Raw genomic sequence first — 17983 nt, 5'->3', positions numbered from 1 at the left:
GCACTGCATTGTAATCCTAGTCAGGAATTTTCGGATATTATTCAAAAAAAAGCCTTATGGGCTTACCACAAGAACTTAGGCGCTTTAAACTTTAAAACTTTGAACTTTAAAACGAATGTTAAACACGTGTGTGGTGTGGGATGAACGTGTTTAGAGTCAGTATAAACTGCGCCACTGTTGTGCCAAAGTAAATATACAACGTGTTAGATAACGTCCGTTACATCCCGGCAAGCTAAGGCTAGGACCGAAGTGTAGATGTACCAAAAAAACCGGCCAAGGGCGAGTCAGACTCGCGCACCGAGGCTTCCGTACTACAGTCGTATTTTTTTCGACATTTGCACGGTAAATTTAAAACTATTATACATACTAATATTATGAATGCGAAAGTGTGTTTGTCTGTCTGTCTGTCTGCTAGCTTTTAACGGCCCAACAGTTTCACCGATTTTGATGAAATTTGGTACAGAGTTATAACTTACACCCCGGGGAAGGACATACGCTACTGTTTATCTCGGAAAATTATAAAGTTCCCACGGGATTTTTAAAAACTTATTCCACGCTGACGAAGTTGCGGGCATCAGCTGTGATTCGTATATCTTCTATATAAATATATAAAAGGAAAAGGGGACTGACTGACTGACTGACTGACTGATCTATGTTGATAGATCAGTCAGTCAGTGGTATGAAAATAACTATTATGACGAAAGCATCCGCTAAGAAAGGATATTTGAAAATTCAACCCCTAAGGGGGTGAAATATGGGTTTGAAATTTGTGTAGTCCACGCGGACGAAGTCGCGAGCATAAGCTAGTTAAGTATATTCTTATTTTTACTTTATGTACATTCATTTTCTTGGTACTACATACCTCATTTGTCTAACTTATAAGATTAAACTCATAGTATCATAAGTCACATAGTCTTTCAACATTCAAGCGCTATCGAATCGCTTCGCGTCCTCTTACCAGACCTTCAGTAACTACAAGTTGTACTACTAGTCACTACAACTACTTAAAGTTAACATTTGCTCTCAAATTCCAACTTGCCTACTGTTATACAAGCTAGGCAAGATAACTTAGCGAAATATCTAATGATAATATGATCTTCTGAAACGGCAAAACTTGATCGTTAAAAGCTAGTTTGGACTACGCCAGTATTTTAGTTAAGTATTTTTTTTAAATAGCGAGCAAATGAACAGGCGGTTCACCTGATGTTAAGAGATTACCGACGCGACGCCATGAATGTTTGTAGTACCAGAGCTGGAACCACCAATGCGTTGCCGGCCTTTCAGGAATTTGTTGGTCCGCCCCTTGAATAACCCCATGCTGTAATCTAATGGGAACACAGTCCAAGGGAGTTGATTCCACAGTTTTCATGTGTTAGTTAATAACTAAGCGTGTCTAGCCACGGCCGTAGCCTGCCACCAGTAAAAAATCATACAAAATGCGCAGAAGCTCACCAACATCGACTTTCCCATCATGTTAAAACTAGATCACGAAAATATAGTAAAATCTAGGTACCTATTAGAATAAATTAAATATAGTTATTGGTCTGTAAATTTGATATAGAAGTTAATTACACTTAAGTAGACGTTTAAGTTACTTATAATACAGGCTAGATGGAAATAGGAATAAAGCTACCATTGTATGATGGTGTTTTATGATAGAAAAAATTAAATTGTATTTGAATACCTAAATAAAAATGAATATTTTAACATAGCCTCACCGCAGTTTTATTACAAACACAAACTTGCAGTTGAAACGAGTGAATGTATCGAAAAGTGTATCGAGTCCACAATTTACGGTGACTTCGTCTGGAGAGGAAGGACATAAAAGCCCTTTAAAGGCTCCCCCACACAGGCGCGTTATTATAAGTCGATAATATCGCATGCGTTATTGCGATATCTGTTTTCAGTACATTTTTTATTAGGATGGTCATGTAGTTACACACTGCTGCGATAATAACGCCGTAATGGAAGTAGAACGTATTATCGCAGCAGTGTGTAACTACATGACCATCCTAATACAAAATGTACTGAAAACAGATATCGCAATAACGCATGCGATATTATCGACCTATAATAACGCGCCTGTGTGGGGGAGCCTTAAATTGGCAACTGACTGCCGTTACAGCGGCGTGCCATCGATAAGAAAAGTATGGAAATAGCTATTTCAATGCGATAGCCTAGTGGTTAAGATTTCGTCCTCCTATTTGGGAAGTTACTGCTTCTATCCCGGGCAAGCACCTGGAACTTTTCGGAGTTATGATTGAACGGTGAAGGAAAACATCGTGAAGAAATCTACATGAGAGTTCTCGGTAATGTTCTCTAAGGTGCGCGAAGTGTGCAAACCTACATTTAGACAGCTTGGTGGACTAGGGCCTGAACCTTTCTCATTCTCAGAGGAGATTCGTGCACAGTAGTGACCTATTTTTACCCAACTTCGAGTTTTGTGTTTAGCAGTCTTTGTAAGGTTGTACAGCTAAAATAAAAATAAAATAAAAATAGCTTTATTTTCCTTTCATATTTACATTGATAGATACATATTCTAAAAAAATTTAAAACCTAGCTTTTATCCTATTTTATTAATAATTAATAATTTAAATTTGTATCTACAAAGTTCATAAATACTGCTTGGATGTATTAGAAAGGACCGCTTTTAGCAGTGAAAGCCTCCTCCAACCTTTTCCATGGCTCTCTATCTCTTGCGACTCTACTCCATGTCGTGCCTGCCACATCCACAATGTCATCGCTCCAACGCTTGCAAGGTCTGCTCGGTCTGCGTTTCTTATTAGTGGTTGTACAGCTATGTTTTTTTTTAAATATACAAATAACCAGCAAGCGGACTATCTGGTAATAAATGATTACCACCGCCCATAAGTTTTGGCAGAACCAGAGGAACCCGGAATGCGTTGCTTTATAAGTATTTGTTAGATAGAAAGAGAGGTGTTTCTTTAATTTTAGACCGCAACGCTGTACAAGTTGAATTGCACTTCATTGAGTCGTAACACAAGAGTCGTTATTTATTGAAAAGTATTTTGAAGTAACCTTTCTGTATCTGGAAGGTCCTATTAATTTCGTCCACATTTTCGATTACGTCCGCGTAAATTTAGTTTTTTTAAAATCCCAAGTAACCTATGTTACTATCCAGGTCTTTAACTATACCCAAGCAAATAAACACGTTGTTCCGTTGTTGTTTAAAAAAATAGGAATTAGGTTTTTTAGTATCATTCGAAGTTGTCCGTTCCTCATTTGGTTATAGCTAGAAAACCTGAGATTACCATTGGTTTGGATAGAAAGCGAGCGGTGGTATCCCGTGAAACAGGTATCTGGTTGAGGCACTAAGCTGTTACGATATAGGACCATGTCTCATTAGGCTGCATATTAATGCTATTAGCCTAGAAATGCTCTAGTCTAGCCCGTGCCACGTATCTAGTGTTTGCAAACTTGCTATCGATAGGCAAACTATTGAGACCATTTGTGGTCGGGCATACCTACTTGCACACTACCTATGACACCCGACATGACGTGTTATCGGTTGTTAAAAGCTTTTTATTACTTTCCTGTATTCGAATTATATAATACAGGGTGTAACCAGAACGCTAGCAAAAACTTAACGTTATTGTTATACTACCTAAACACAATCCAAAACCAATAACCGTTTGCCTCATTTTGTAGTTTTAGTGATTTAATAATTTTCAAACCCGCAATGTACAGCGTGCGAAACTCGGGTCAATGCCCCGCCTGCGACGCGGCATTGATTTTGAGTGGCCTACTTACGCAACGTTCGTTGACCTCTATCTAGCGTCTGTCAGATGTTTTATTTGCAATATATGTACTTTTACTAAATTATAGGATTTCTTAATATTGTTTCACGTTTTTTTTAAGTACCCACATATTTCAGCCCGATCCGTCTAGTAGTTTGAGATGTGCGTTGATAGATCAGTCAGTCAACCAGTCAGCCAGTCAGTCACTCAGTTATTTAGCCAGTCAGTCAGTCAGTCAGTCACCTTTTCGTTTTATATATTTAGATTCATTTAGGTTCATTTGTGCAACACAAAAGTAGGACCGTCCGGTTTCATGCGGTACACCTGGCTACACTACAGCGACGGGATTCGGGACGCGAGTGTTCGGTCTAGATAATTTCAATAACTTCTTCTTCTTCTTCTTCTAACGAAGCCAGCTCAAGATGGGCTCAACCAGCTTTCAGACGTGTTCAACGTTCACACATCGTGATCGTTTAGGAACTAAGTGTAGCGACACACTTGCCGAAAGTACGGCGACAAAAGTTCGGTTCAATACGCTCGCAATGTTTTTTAAGTTACCTATGTACTAAATTTCTGATGCGTTCGGCGTAGCGCCGTACTTTCCGTCGGGCGATTACTTCGGCTAGAACGCATTCAATGTATTTTGCATAGCAGGCGACACATAAGCGACGCGTTACGCGACCTAAAGTTCAGCGCGTGTACTTCTTCTAAGCCCTCGATAATAGCCAATATTGTAATAAAATCCATCCTTCTGGGCAATTTAACACATCGCAACTGCACACCACAAAGTGACGACACCGGCTGACGACGATGCCACGTACCCCCGTACGTAATTTTTCGTCGCGTAAAGCGCTGAACTAAACGCCCGGCGCCGCCCCGTCCAACTGTTCGGCGCGTTTGGTGTGTCACGCCAACCGAATACTACGACCGATAGTTCAGTCGTAGCCGTAGTATCGGAGCCGTACGTTCAGCAGGTGTGTCGCTACCCTTAGGGTGCGTTTTGACCGGAAACATTGGCCAAATACAATTACAAATACAAACTTGTAATGTAACAGCTCGGATTGGAGCGTTACATTGCATCGCTGAGTACAACAAGAATATTTCTTGCTTTGTACTGTAGGCCCAATTTCGAGAAAGAAAATATATTAAATAGAACTAATTTATAGTGCAGGTCGGATTCATTAAAATATAAGTAGATGACAATGTATTAGACTTGAAATAAAATATAATACTTTGTAACATTTAAAATTTTGAGGTACGGAACCCTAAAAAGTAGCCTATGTCACTTCTCAAAAAAATCACGTCGATTCGTTGCTTGGTTGCGAGGTTATTGAAGGACCAACTGACGAACAAACACACATATGGGTAGTGATTCGGGTTTTATCATCAGTTATGAGAACACAGACAGGCCCAGTATTCACATAGATATAGTAGATACACGACAGGTCAAGATGGCAATCAGGGTATGAGGCGGGGGGACGCTCGGCACACCAACACGTCACCCGCGCTATCCCGCACTGGGTTAGTCATGCGAGCGTGCGGGGCGTCCCCACCCCGTTTGCCATCTCGATCTGTCGCGTACTATACTTACAGCCGCACTCAGAGTCGCTTAGTCGTTAATTAAAGCATTAATTAGTATGGATAAGGAATGCCTTAAGTAACGATTAAGCGACTCTGAGTGCGGCTGTTAGAGATCTAAAAAGCAGATCCCTACGGTGGGGTAAAGAATAATAACTCATAAATCCACACAAAGCCGGGGATGTATGGTCTCCGACATAAGAACTTTGTTTGCACCGTCATCGTCATTAGGCATCGCATAGGCATTGTCTTGCACACTGCTTCTGTTTAAGGATGTACAACGTAAAGTTGATTGCCCACCGCGTACGTTCTTACGAATAGCGTTTATATTTTAACTAGCTAATAATAATAATAATAGGTAAGTAAATCTTTTTTATTCAAGTAAACTTTCACAAGTGCTTTCGAATCGTCGGATGCATCTACCACTGGTTCGGAATGCCTTTCCTACCGAGAAGAACCAGCAAGAAACTCGGCGGTTGCTCTTTTCAAATATTTGATCGCTTTTCAAATAGTGGATGCCCGTGACTTCGTCCGCGTGGAATTAGGTTTTTAAAAATCCCGTGGGAACTCTTTGATTTTTCGGGATAAAAAGTAGCCTATGTCACTCTCCAGGTCTTTATCTATACCCATGCAAAATATCACGTCAATCCGTTGCACCGTTGCGACGTGATTGAAGGACAAACCAAAAACATACACTTTCGCATTTATAATAAGGGTACTGATTTGTGTAACTTACGAAGCGACATAGTCACTAAGTGACTAAGTTTCTAAATAAAGAGAGGAATCTTTTTTTACGCCAAGTTTTCTATTACAGTTCTTGCAATTCACGAAGGCGGGTGGACTTTATTTGTGGTTACGTCGTTAACACGGGCATTGCGTAAGTGTGCGTGCATGTCGGACCAATCAGTCGCGAGCAAGCGCTTGCAAACGCACACATTCAGTGTACCTTACTTATACCGATACGACTTGAACACAAGCATGAGCCACTCGCCTTAGTGAATTGCAAGAACTGTAAAACAATCATGTTACGAATGGCTATAAGAAATGTAGCCGGTGGGAATGCAGCTTTACAGACATAAGAGCTTTAAGGCTAACCCTAAGGGCTCACGTGTCCATTGGATTGTTTCAGTGAACGAGCGACGTGAAGGCTTCTTTCATTCTTTCTTCGCGTTTCAGGGTTTTACAATGTGACAAAATAAACAAAAACTGGTCAGATGCGCGTCGGGCTCGAACATGAAAGGTTCCGTACCATCGTACAAGAAATAACAGTTTTTTTGTCATGTAATTTTCGGATTTTTCCCTTTACTTGTGCTAGGTCAACGGGAAGTACATTATAGGTTTTGATTCCTTTGACGGGTCTTGACAGACACGACAGGCAACAAAGTGATCCTATAAGAGTCCTTTTTTAGGGTGTGTACATCAAAAGGAAAAAGGAACCCTTATAGGATCACTTGGTTGTCTGTCTGACTGTGTGTCCGTCTGTCCGTCTTTTATTCTGTAACAAGAATGTGCCCAAGACTGGGCCCAATACTAGGCGGTATCCTTTGGTGGGTAGGTAGGTCTTTAGCACAAGTAAAGGAATAAATCCGAAAACCGTGAATTTAGGTTAGGTAATAAAAATTAAAATGTGTTCATGAACAAATAATTAGCATTTCAAATTTCAAAGTAAGATTCTAAACCAGATTTTTATTTATTTTTATGCGTAATAGTTTTTGATTTCTTATCGTGCAAAATATCAAAAAAATACGACTGTAGTACTTTGGTGCGCGAGTCTGATTTGCACTTGGCCGGTTTTTTTCTTTGGAGATATGGAACCTTAAATATCTAAACATATGTACACAAACCTGAAGGATATTTTCATACTATGAAATAATATGTTAATCTACTAGGTACTTGGTAACTTACCTGCAGAAATAAGTAGAAAGATTTTTATTCAAATAAATTTTCAAGCACAAGTCCTTTTGAATAGTCAAGTGCATCTACCATTAGTTAGTAATGCTCTTCACAGAGATGAATTAACAAGAAACTCGGGTTGCTCTTTGCAAATATTTCATTTGCAATATCATGCAATATATGAGAAGGTACCTAAATGCAATTCCGTACATTGCTGGAGCGAGCTGCGAGACAAATCCACACATTTTTAGATCTCCGTACCCGAAAAGTGCTACCGAGAACTGAGTTTGTTGTGGGCTCTTCTCAGACCTGGGCGCGTTTGGAACCCTCGTAGCTTTAGTGTTAATAATTATCACCAATATATCTTACAAATCCAGCAGCAGACCGGCGACCATCAAAAAGAGTAATTTATTTTGAATAAATTATTTAAATTTTGAATTTGATTTTTGGGAACCAATTACTAATTAATTTGGGAAAATACTAATTATTAGTTCATGACCACCATTTTTTTTTGTGTGATGTAACCCTAAATTTACGGTTTTTTTAGATTCTTCCCCTAACGTCTGCTATGAGACCTACCTACCTGCCAAATTTCATGATTCTAGGTCAACGGGAAGTACCCTGTAGGTTTCTTGACAGACAGACAGACAAAGTGATCCTATAAGGGTTCCGTTTTTCCTTTTGAGATACGGAACCTTAAGAACGAAAATATATAAAAGCTTCATAACATTAATAGAATTGGATACACCCAGGCCCCAGCTGAAGTCGAGTCGAGTGGCGCTGCCCGGGAAATATTTATGAAGTCGTCAAGCAGTAATATCACTTTGTGACTCCCTTTGACAGTCCAAAGCCTTTAATATCAATTTAGCAACTCAAACAAACAAGTTGGCTTGTGATGCAAACACTAACTTAGTTCTAACTCTGTATATATATTCAAATTCCATGTATAATATTGCCAGTCTGAGGTGGAGTACAATCTCAAGATCACAGCCTCGAAATATACAGTCCAATTACGAATGTATTTGTACAGAGCAACGGTAGGGTGGGTTGCGGAGGGCGGGCGGCGCGGCCCGCTGCACACAGATTCGCGTAGTCTGTGTGATTGATGGACGAGGGTTTACGTGAGCGTGGTTTTAAATATTTTAAGTGTCGTTTAGTAAGTTCTATCATAAAATGGTGCATTACTGTTCTATCTACGGATGCTATACGATTTCTAAACAGATCAAGGGTCTAAAATTTCACCGATTTCCGCGCGATTTTAATCCCAATTTTGTGACAACCCTTGCATATTTGCGTAGGAACACGAGCGGCGGCATCGCTCGACTTCAAAGGCGTCGAACAACTGGTAGTATTTCGTTAAACTGTGCTGAAGATGTACTCTGTTCCTGGAATATTGTTTTTGCTGCCATGACTGCGGCGAAGCTAAAAAGGAGGGCTTTGTGTTTGACCTGTATGCATGTCCGTTCTTACTCGTAACTACTCAACAGCAGGGCGATTTCTTAAAACCTGCATCAATCATTATTACAATCACAATTGTTGTGATTGGCTGAATTTGTGCTATTCCGGTTGTAACAATGCATTGTAGCCAATATAGTCCAGTAAATAAAACCATTTTTTTTGGTCAACTTCGTACTAAATTTCCGATCCACTTTTATTTTGTTTTTAGGTTAAGGGTCATTTTAACTTTGTGTCAAATTTCATATCAAAAGTACTGTTTTAGTTCATATTTTGACAGTTTGACAGTTGAGTGTGAACCCATAGAGTTAAAATGGCGCGTGAGAAGTCACTTTGTACGGACTATAGCTACTTGTGTTTATGTCCTTTTCAGTGTAATATATCCTAACATTTCGCCCAGTTGTCGTAAAATTTTCAGATGCTGCATATCGCGATATTGTAAAGGAATATCTTTATTTTTGCTATGCCAGCAGCTAAGACCGAGTTCTGTATATTGCCTGTGTCAGCGTTCGCTAGAGCCTCAGACGAAACGGACTGTACTTCTGACTGTGAATGCATCGACGAATTGTTGAAAGATTTGTATGAAATGTTCAACAACTTAGTACGAGTACGCAGTTATTCAAACAATTAGCGAGAAACGACTAAAACTCAAAATCGATCAAGTGCGAGTCGGACTCGCACAAGAAGGGTTCCATAGTCCTGAGTGACTTTTAATATATATCTATTTAGTATCAAAATGTAATAACCTCGTAAAAGCATTATTCAGAAGAGCAGGTATAAGTTAACTAATTTTACTAATTTTTGGATAAGTTTTTAAAATGTCCTTTATATAAAGCTTGCGCGGGGATATAAATCACAACGCGTAGAGGCTTATCAAGAGTTTTAGTCTTTTAAATAACCTAACTGCATTATTTATTTGACTAGGGCGCAATTGCTATTGCAACCACTCAATCAAAATCGCGACCTAAACACAAAAGCATTTATTTAATAGTCGTGAGTCTCGAGTCGGAACGAGACTGGAGTAAAAACCGTCAAACACCCGTATTTATACAAATCGATTCAAGATGACTGCCCCACCACTGATTGCGTGACATCGGATGAGTCAAACATTGTCTAATTCAATAAACTACCTTCAATAAGCTAACACTCGTTAGATAGTTTCGTAGTCTGGTATCACCACGCCATAAAAGAAAAAAGAAGAAAATAAAAGAAAGACGTTTATTTATACCATTGTGCCACACATCACAACTTAAAGCTAAGAGCTGCTTATTCCGGCGCTTCTTCCACCTGAGAACAAGCAAAAGAAGCGCCGGAACAAACTTAACGTAGTATTTCGTCAATGTTCGCCAGCGTCGCGTCGCTAAATTCCTGCTTTGCTGAACTTGCTAAATTCTACCTGGCAATATACAAACTCGCTTTTCAGATCATGAACTATTCGTGTCTACATACGTTTAAGTTAAGCTGATTCCGAGCTCCCTATATATCTACAGCGTGTTTGCTAAATCTATACTATTATATAAAGAGGTAATGTCGTTAAGTTTGTTTGTAGGGGGTAATCTTTGGAACTACTGAACCGATTTTAAAAATTCTTTCACCAGTAGAAAGCTACATTATTCCTGAGTGACATAGGCTATACGGGATCTTTAAAAACCTAAATCCACGCGGGCGAAGCCGCGGGGATCAGCTAAAAGGCAATGGTGACTGACTGACTGATTGGTCTATCAACGCACACCTCAAACTACGGACGGATCACGCTAAAATTCGACATGCAGATAGTTATTATGACGTAGGCATCCGCTAAGAAAGGAATTTTTAAAATTCAACCCCTAAAGGGGTAATATAGGGGTTTGAAATTTGTATGAAAGTCGGTCAATTTTGAAGTTAGAATCGTAAAATTTTGTAATTTATACTAATCTATCCATATTATAAATGTGAAAGTGTGTTTGTCTGTATGTCTATCTGTCTGCTAGCTTTTCACGGCCGGCTGAACCGATTTTAAAGAAATTTGGTACAGATACAGCTTGCATTCCGGGGAAGGAAGGATAGTATGTGATATTAAAAAGTTTGTCATAGATTCTCTTGTTATCTCTGCTACTTACAGTACGCTGCAGAAAGTAATATACATCGGCCTTTAGAATGACATTTCGGCTTTGTAGACCGTTGTCTCAGTCACTCATACCTATATGACATTTTGTCGGTCTCATAAGACAATGCTCTACAAATCTGCTATTTTATTCTAAAGGTCGATGTACATTACTTTCTGCCGCGTACTGTAACAAAATATGTTCAAATAGTCCTTTGAGTTTACCATTTCTATTACTTAATTTAAAATTCAGTGTAATTGAAGCTCTAGATAAATAACCGAGCACCCCATCCGAGTGAGAACTTAAAACTGAAAACGTCGAGCCGAAGTCGTACAAGTTTTGGTCCTTAACTTTCATAGAAAGTTGAGTTTGAAATGCAAGACTCGCTGCGAGTCTACTTACATTATTATGATTAGACTAGCTTATGCTTGCGATTTCGTTCCCCCTTAGCGGTTGAATTTTCGAAAATCTTTCTAAGCAGATGTCTACGTCATAATAGCTATCTGCATGCCAACTTTCAGCCCGATCCGTCCAGTAGTTTGAGCTGTGCGTTGATAGATCAGTCAGATATATGTGCTATTTAATAAATGTACAGAGATGATATATCTGCCATTTAATAGTAAAGTTCTTCTATTTTAAGAAAAAAAAGTCATTAAGTTTGTGATAGGCATAGTTTAGCCGGGGGAAAATTTTGTCTATCTCGTTTAGAGGTGCATACCAGTTTGATCCGGTTACTCATTCACAGATCCACTTCACGTTGCAAGGACGGTGCTTAGTTAATTCATGATTCTTCCTTCAACTTGATAGAAGTGAAGCGGGGCTCGGCGTGGCTCGAGAAGTTTATAATTAAATATTAAGGCCCTCCATGTACAGATCAGACAGTTCTCAGAGTGTCTGTCCAATGAACCGAGACGGAGATGTCCAGTTGACCAATCAGACCCGGGTCACAGCTGAAAATCAGCGTCCTGCATTTTATGCGTGCTGTTCACGCATATGCAAGACACTATGCTGAGCTGTGTACACCCATTTGGGGTGGTGTCACTGATGAAAATGTTACATTTGTATGCTTTGTTTTTATCTGTGACACCAACAACAAATAAATGCATTTTCTTTCTTTCTTTTCTCAAATCTGATTATTGTCTAAGACACAGTGCCGCTCTAATCAATTTTAGTAGACAGGCATTCTTAAGGCTGGCTTTCCACCGGATATGTGCAAGGATGGATCGCATCATTTTCATAGAAATTTAACTCATCTTTCATTAATATCAATCATCATTGTAATTGAACTATGAATTTTTAGTAGTCATTGTTAGTTAAAGTGGTTCTCAGTGCTTGAAAACCCATAATGTATAAATCGGAGACTTGGTCGCTAACTATCAACGGGACTGCTTGGAGTTTCTCTACGTGATTAAATCGGAAATGAGGAGATCCGTAAAAGAACTAGAGTAACCGACATAGCTCAACGGATTAAAAGGTGAAAATAATAATGGGCAGAGCACATAGTTAGAAAAACCGATAGAAGTTGGGGTTTCAAGTTCCAAGGCACTAGAATGGCGACCTTAAACTTAAGCGCAGCGATGACCAGACCAGAGAAAATAAGAAATTATAACATTCTAAATTTCCCCTGCCGCGAATCCAACCCAGGACCTCCCACTAATAAGACCACAGCGCTCACCACTGCGCCAGGGAGGTCGTTATTTTTGATTATTATACTAGCTTTTGGATAAACCGTATTGAAATAACCGAAGCACAGAAGCACAAGGTCGCGAGCCGCGACAGACAGGCTCAGGATTTGCAAACGGTAGCTTTGTGCTAGGCAGGAATTTATACAGGTTCCAACTCGCTCAATTTGCATTGAAAGTAGTGGGACTGCACGAACCAATCATCCATTCTGCGAGGGAATATACCTATTCGCAATTTTTTATAGCAGCTTTATCTTTAACTGCGATTTCACCTTTTTTTTAAATATAAAAAAAAAGATTCCGACGCATTGAGAACCTCCTCCTTTTTTGAAGTCGGTTAAAAATGGCGAGCAAACGAACAGGCGGGTCACCTGATGTTTAGTGATAACCTCCGCCCATGAACATTTGCAGTACCAGAGGAACCACCAATGCGTTGCCGGCCTTTCAGGAATTTGTTGGTTGAATCCCATGTTGTAATCTAATGGGAACACCGCCGAAGGGAGTTGATTCCACAGTTTGCATACGTGGAAAAAAGGATCTGGCACAACGGGTGGTCGAAATGCTCCAGAAACCTGCTCCTCACCTGCTGGTACAACCCTCCACCTCCCATGGCCCCACCAACCTCTCGGTTATATGGGCCGAATCGCGGGAGGGCGCCCGTTCGGTACTTGCTCTTGGCATTTTCCCGGGGCGCCTTCTTGACTCCTACAAATTATTTTGTCTCTTCCTTGTCCCTTATGCTCACTCTCCCCCCTTGGGGGCTAGACGTCACTAATACAGCTGTGATCTCCGCTGCTGCTCCTCCGTGGTGCCGACCTGGCACCTGTACCTGCTGGTACGTAACGATGCTGTTTCAGATGGAAACGGGCTAAGCGGTTAGGGGATTTCACCATACCCCTGCATCCCCGGTTATACAGCATTAACGCCGCACGTTTATTTGCTTGTTTATTTCTAAGAGGTTAGTCTCCGAACTGCTCCTTAAACGCGGCTTCAAAGGCTTTCGTTGCTCGTGCAGTTGCGAATCCTCAAGTTCTTGGGACACATTACGAGGAAGAGTAGTACTATCGTACATCTCGTGTTACAAAGTTGAGTGGAGGGCACGTGGGCATTCCCCAACTAGGTGGATGAACTTAATCCGCTCCGCAACGAACACGCCAGTCCTCGTATGTGCACGTAATGCCACCAACAGAATTCGTTGGAGGGAGATCGCACGAGCAGCAGTGAAGAATTCATAGCCACGACCACTCTGTCAACAGTGAACGATTGAGAAGAAGAACTTGTAAGCGGAACGGAAAGCGCGAACGAAAAGTTGAAGAGCTTGTTAGGAACGATGCCTAATACAAATGTGCGTGATTTAGGTTTTTAAAATCTTAGATTTTTTGGGATAAAAGTAGTCATACCACTTTCCACGTCTTTAACTATATCCATGCAAAAAATCATGTCGATCCGTTGATCCGTTGTGAACTGATGGAAAGGCAAAACACACTTTCGCCTTTGTAAATTATAATATGGATAGTGATAGACGCGAACCAAGACTACGAGGGTTTCAAACACGCCCTGGCCTGAAAACGATCAAACCTAGTGGAATAATGGACTAAGAGCCAGCGCGTACCAGACCATGATGTGATTTCTAAAACTACTCTGAAGAAAATATAAAAAACTTGTTGTAGTAGTTGGTAACCCCCTGCCAGACACCCTTAAACTATTAAACTTTAAGGGTTTCTGACTTGGGGTTGCCATGATACTAAGTGTCTGGCAATGCATGACGTGATTTTTAATACTATTCTGAAGAAAATATAAGAAAATTAGACTTCATACTTTGACGTAAGATTTTTGCACCTTTACCTGATATCTCACCACCATTTTGGATAAAGCCACCAGTATCCAAATTTCAAACAAACGTTCGTCCTAGTGTTGGGGACAATACGCAGAGAAACTTTCAGCTTTTATAAAATAACGAAGGTCCGGCACGCGCTGGTTCTCTCTATAATTAAATTCTAACGACTTAACCCCTCACCCCTGTCTGAAACACATTGAAAGTAATTAAAATAATATTACAACGGCGTCATCACGCAAGTTGGGTGTTCTTAGTGGTGAACATAAAAACCGGTAACCGACGACGTGACGGCAAATAGGTAGGGATTTTAACTTTTCGAAGTTATGTCACAGTTCACGACATGTATGAAACTTGTAAGTTGTAACAAAACGTCGAAGCTTCACCTACACTGGCAGGCGTCAAATCTAGGCCATGAACTATGCCACGAAACTTGCCGCAACACGACTATAATAGGTATGCTCAGTAGGTATGTGACATGTCACATGAGTCGTCGTGGCAGCGTGGCAAAGAGTTTTAAATCTAAATATATAAAAGGAAAAGGTGACTGACTGAATGACTGACTGACTGACAAACTAGATCAGTCATCTATCAACGCACAGCTCAAACTACTGGACGGATCGGGTTGAAATTGATATGATAGCCTAGTGGTTAGGACGTCTGCCGTCTAATTGGAGATCGGGGGTCCGATCCCCGGCAACCTCCACCCGGGACCTTCAACTTTTCTGAGTTATGTGCGTTTTAATTAATTAAATATCATTTGCTTTAACGGGGAAGGTAAACATTGTGAGGAAACCTTCATGCTTGAAATTTCTCCATAATGTTCCCGAAAATGTGTGAAGTCTGCGATTCTTCACACCGAGTGCCAAGTCAAGACAAGCCGACTCTTCACTCTGACACCGGAGCATCTTCAGGTTTAGACTCCGCAATGCAACGTAAACTCCACAGTTGCAAAATGCAATGTAGTGCAAGTGCAATGCAAAGTGCAATCGTTGGTGGTGCAAGACAGCTGCCTATGGAAAATTGAGAAGAGCATATCTAAACTATCTTTTGTATTTACCGATATTCGAGCCTGACTCGCACTTGGCCGGTTTTTTTTAATGTTTAATGTTATTTTGATGGATAGGTCTGGTTCCAAATATTCCTAATCTTTCTTTTGATTGTGGGAACGATTTTGTATGAAAAATTAATTAAGTACCTATTATGAAAGTAGTATTGTTCACATTGGATTAGAGATTCATACATAATGAATAAATTTCTTTCGCGTTCACTGGTGCGTTTTGATGTTCTAACTTATTACTATTTTGTATATTTTTTATTTTTTTATATCCTTTTTTAATAAGTAGGTACATTTGTTCATTTTTATTATTTAATAGTTTTTTACTTATTTAGATTTTTTTACTCTTATTTTTTTTCAATCTCTGCAATTATTTTTTTATTGTTTCCTCGGAAGTGGGAGAAAAGTACTACACAAGTCTCGGCCGAAATAGCGATTACCAACTTCGTTTAGTTTAAAACGAGTCGGTTGGCGCCACGTCCTTCTTTCTGTATCAGTAAGGTAAGGCTGAGCAGTGAGCTTATTTCGTTAGGGCCACCCCGTGTGAGAATGAGGATTGTTCGTGAGGCAGCGCTTACGCTGAAAATTTATGCAACGCTTCGCCAATATTGTAGGCGGTTTAGGCTGACATCCGATCGTTTTGTTTTAAATATTATTGCCCTTTGTGGATGGTTATGAATGAGTAGCGAGTAGTCGCCATCGCTGTTTATTATTCATTAGACGGAGGCACGTCACGCGAGACCTGAGGCACGCACGGGCACGCCGCTTCTCAAACTTTACACGCTCTATCAATTTGTTATTAGCTCATTACTGCGTTAGGCTCGGAGCCGGACTTAACTTCTAATGACTTGACAACTACTTTGATTGTAAACATGTTGAAATCTAGTGGGAACACCGCCGAAGGGAGTTCGTTCCGCAATTTGCTATTGCGTGGATAGACACATCGGGTACAACGGGTGGTCGAGGTTTTATTTATTTATTTTTTACTTGCTGATGCCCGCGACTTCGTCCGCGTGGATTTACATTTTTCAAAATCCCGCGGGAACTCTTTGATTTTCCGGGATAAAAAGTAGCCTATGTGTTAACCCACGTTAATCTATCTACAAGCCTCCCTCCAGATCAGACCAGAAATTTAGAAATTATAAAATTCCAAATCTCTGCTAGGAATTGAAACCGAGACCTCCCACTAATAAGACCACAGCGCTTACCACTGCGCCAGGGAGGTCGTCGACCGCGTCGTCCTTAGTGGTTCTTAATGGGTTAAAACCAGAAAGTCCCGGAACTGTAGTCTATGACGTAAAGGGTTCCAGTGGGTTTACCTAAATCCACAAAGACAAGCTCGGTAATTTTCATAATATCAGTTACATGTTGCCTTTTGAAAAGTCAACTGGATTCTTGCCGGCTCTTCTCTGTAAATATAATTCTTTTTTCCGAAACGGTGGTAGACGTCCTTGACATGTCATAAACAACTATAAGTTGACATACGTGAAATAAAGTTGTTCTAAATACTAATTTTCACCCACTTTGAAGTCTATTAAAACTTTGCGAACCGCTGCCTCTGATTTTGTTAAAAAATAAAGTTACATCTAATAATGGCCTTCCTATCAATCGGAGAGAATCATATCATGTTCCTTACACCATAGTATTTGTTTTGATATTATTTGATAATAGATGATGCCCGCGACTTCGTCTGCGTGGATTTAGGTTCTATAAAAATCCCGTGGGAACTCTTTAATTTTCCGGGATAAAAGTAACCTATGTATGTCCTTCCCCGGGATGTAAGCTAACTCTGTACCAAATTTCATAAAAATAGATTAAACTGTTGGGCCGTGAAAAGCTAGCAGACAGACAGATAGACAGACATTTTTCCGATGACATAATATTGTATTATTTTTGTTGCGTTCGTAATTTGTCAGGGCAAGATTTTCGTATGATAAGGGTTGAAGGATATTTTTTTCAAAAACCCTTAATAAAAACTGGTGGGTCGGTAATTCCGAATAAAACGCACTATTAAAAAGCTTAGCGAAGCGCCACCTGTAGGAGCCGCGTTTAACACGTTTCCGCCGCGCGTTCTATTTGTTTCAACCTTTAAAGGGCTTAAAGCGTGATCATTTATTCGCGTTTATTAATATTCAAAACGGCTTCATGACGTTTGCGATTTGTTCTCGGCCGCTCAACGAGAGGTCGGCACTCGCAGGCGGTGAAGAGGGGAGGGGATGGGGTAAAAAGGGAGAGGGGGGGGGGGGGCACACGCAACAAGCTATTTGCATTTGACCTAAAAGCATTCTCCTTTTGTACCGAGTACGGTGAGATTCTTTCAACTCAAGCGACAAAGTTAAAGTTTTATTGGAGAGTCCTTTCGCAGTTTCTTAAAGACTTTTAAGTTTTAATCATGGATTTTTGGAGTTCGTCCGATGCTTGGATGGATTTTACTCGATCAAGCCCTTCTTGAGATTATTGAGGTCAATAAGGATGATGACTGCTAGTCAAATCAGTGACTTTTATCTAAATTTGCTGCTGTAGCCGCCTATAATTTGAATTATGATATAACTAGCTAATGCCCGCGACTTCGTACGCGTGGATTTAGATTTTTTTAAATCCCGTGGGAACTCTTTGCTTTCCCGGAATAAAAAGTAGCCTAT

At 40.2% G+C, this 17983-nt stretch overlaps 2 protein-coding genes across 5 annotated transcripts in view; one reads left to right on the top strand and one right to left on the bottom strand.

Annotated features, from left to right (window-relative positions):
- Positions 1 to 17983, bottom strand: part of Rrp6 (exosome component Rrp6) — a 260688-nt gene that overhangs the window by 97137 nt on the left and 145568 nt on the right. The gene's annotated exons all lie outside the window — the stretch shown is intronic.
- The window catches only part of Ddr (discoidin domain-containing receptor 2), a 96489-nt gene that overhangs the window by 7321 nt on the left and 71185 nt on the right, over positions 1 to 17983 (top strand). The gene's annotated exons all lie outside the window — the stretch shown is intronic.

Source organism: Maniola hyperantus, chromosome Z (assembly GCF_902806685.2).
Source record: "Maniola hyperantus chromosome Z, iAphHyp1.2, whole genome shotgun sequence".
In the NCBI taxonomy this organism is placed as follows: Eukaryota; Metazoa; Arthropoda; class Insecta; order Lepidoptera; family Nymphalidae; genus Maniola; species Maniola hyperantus.
This window is presented reverse-complemented; position numbering and strand designations above follow the sequence as displayed.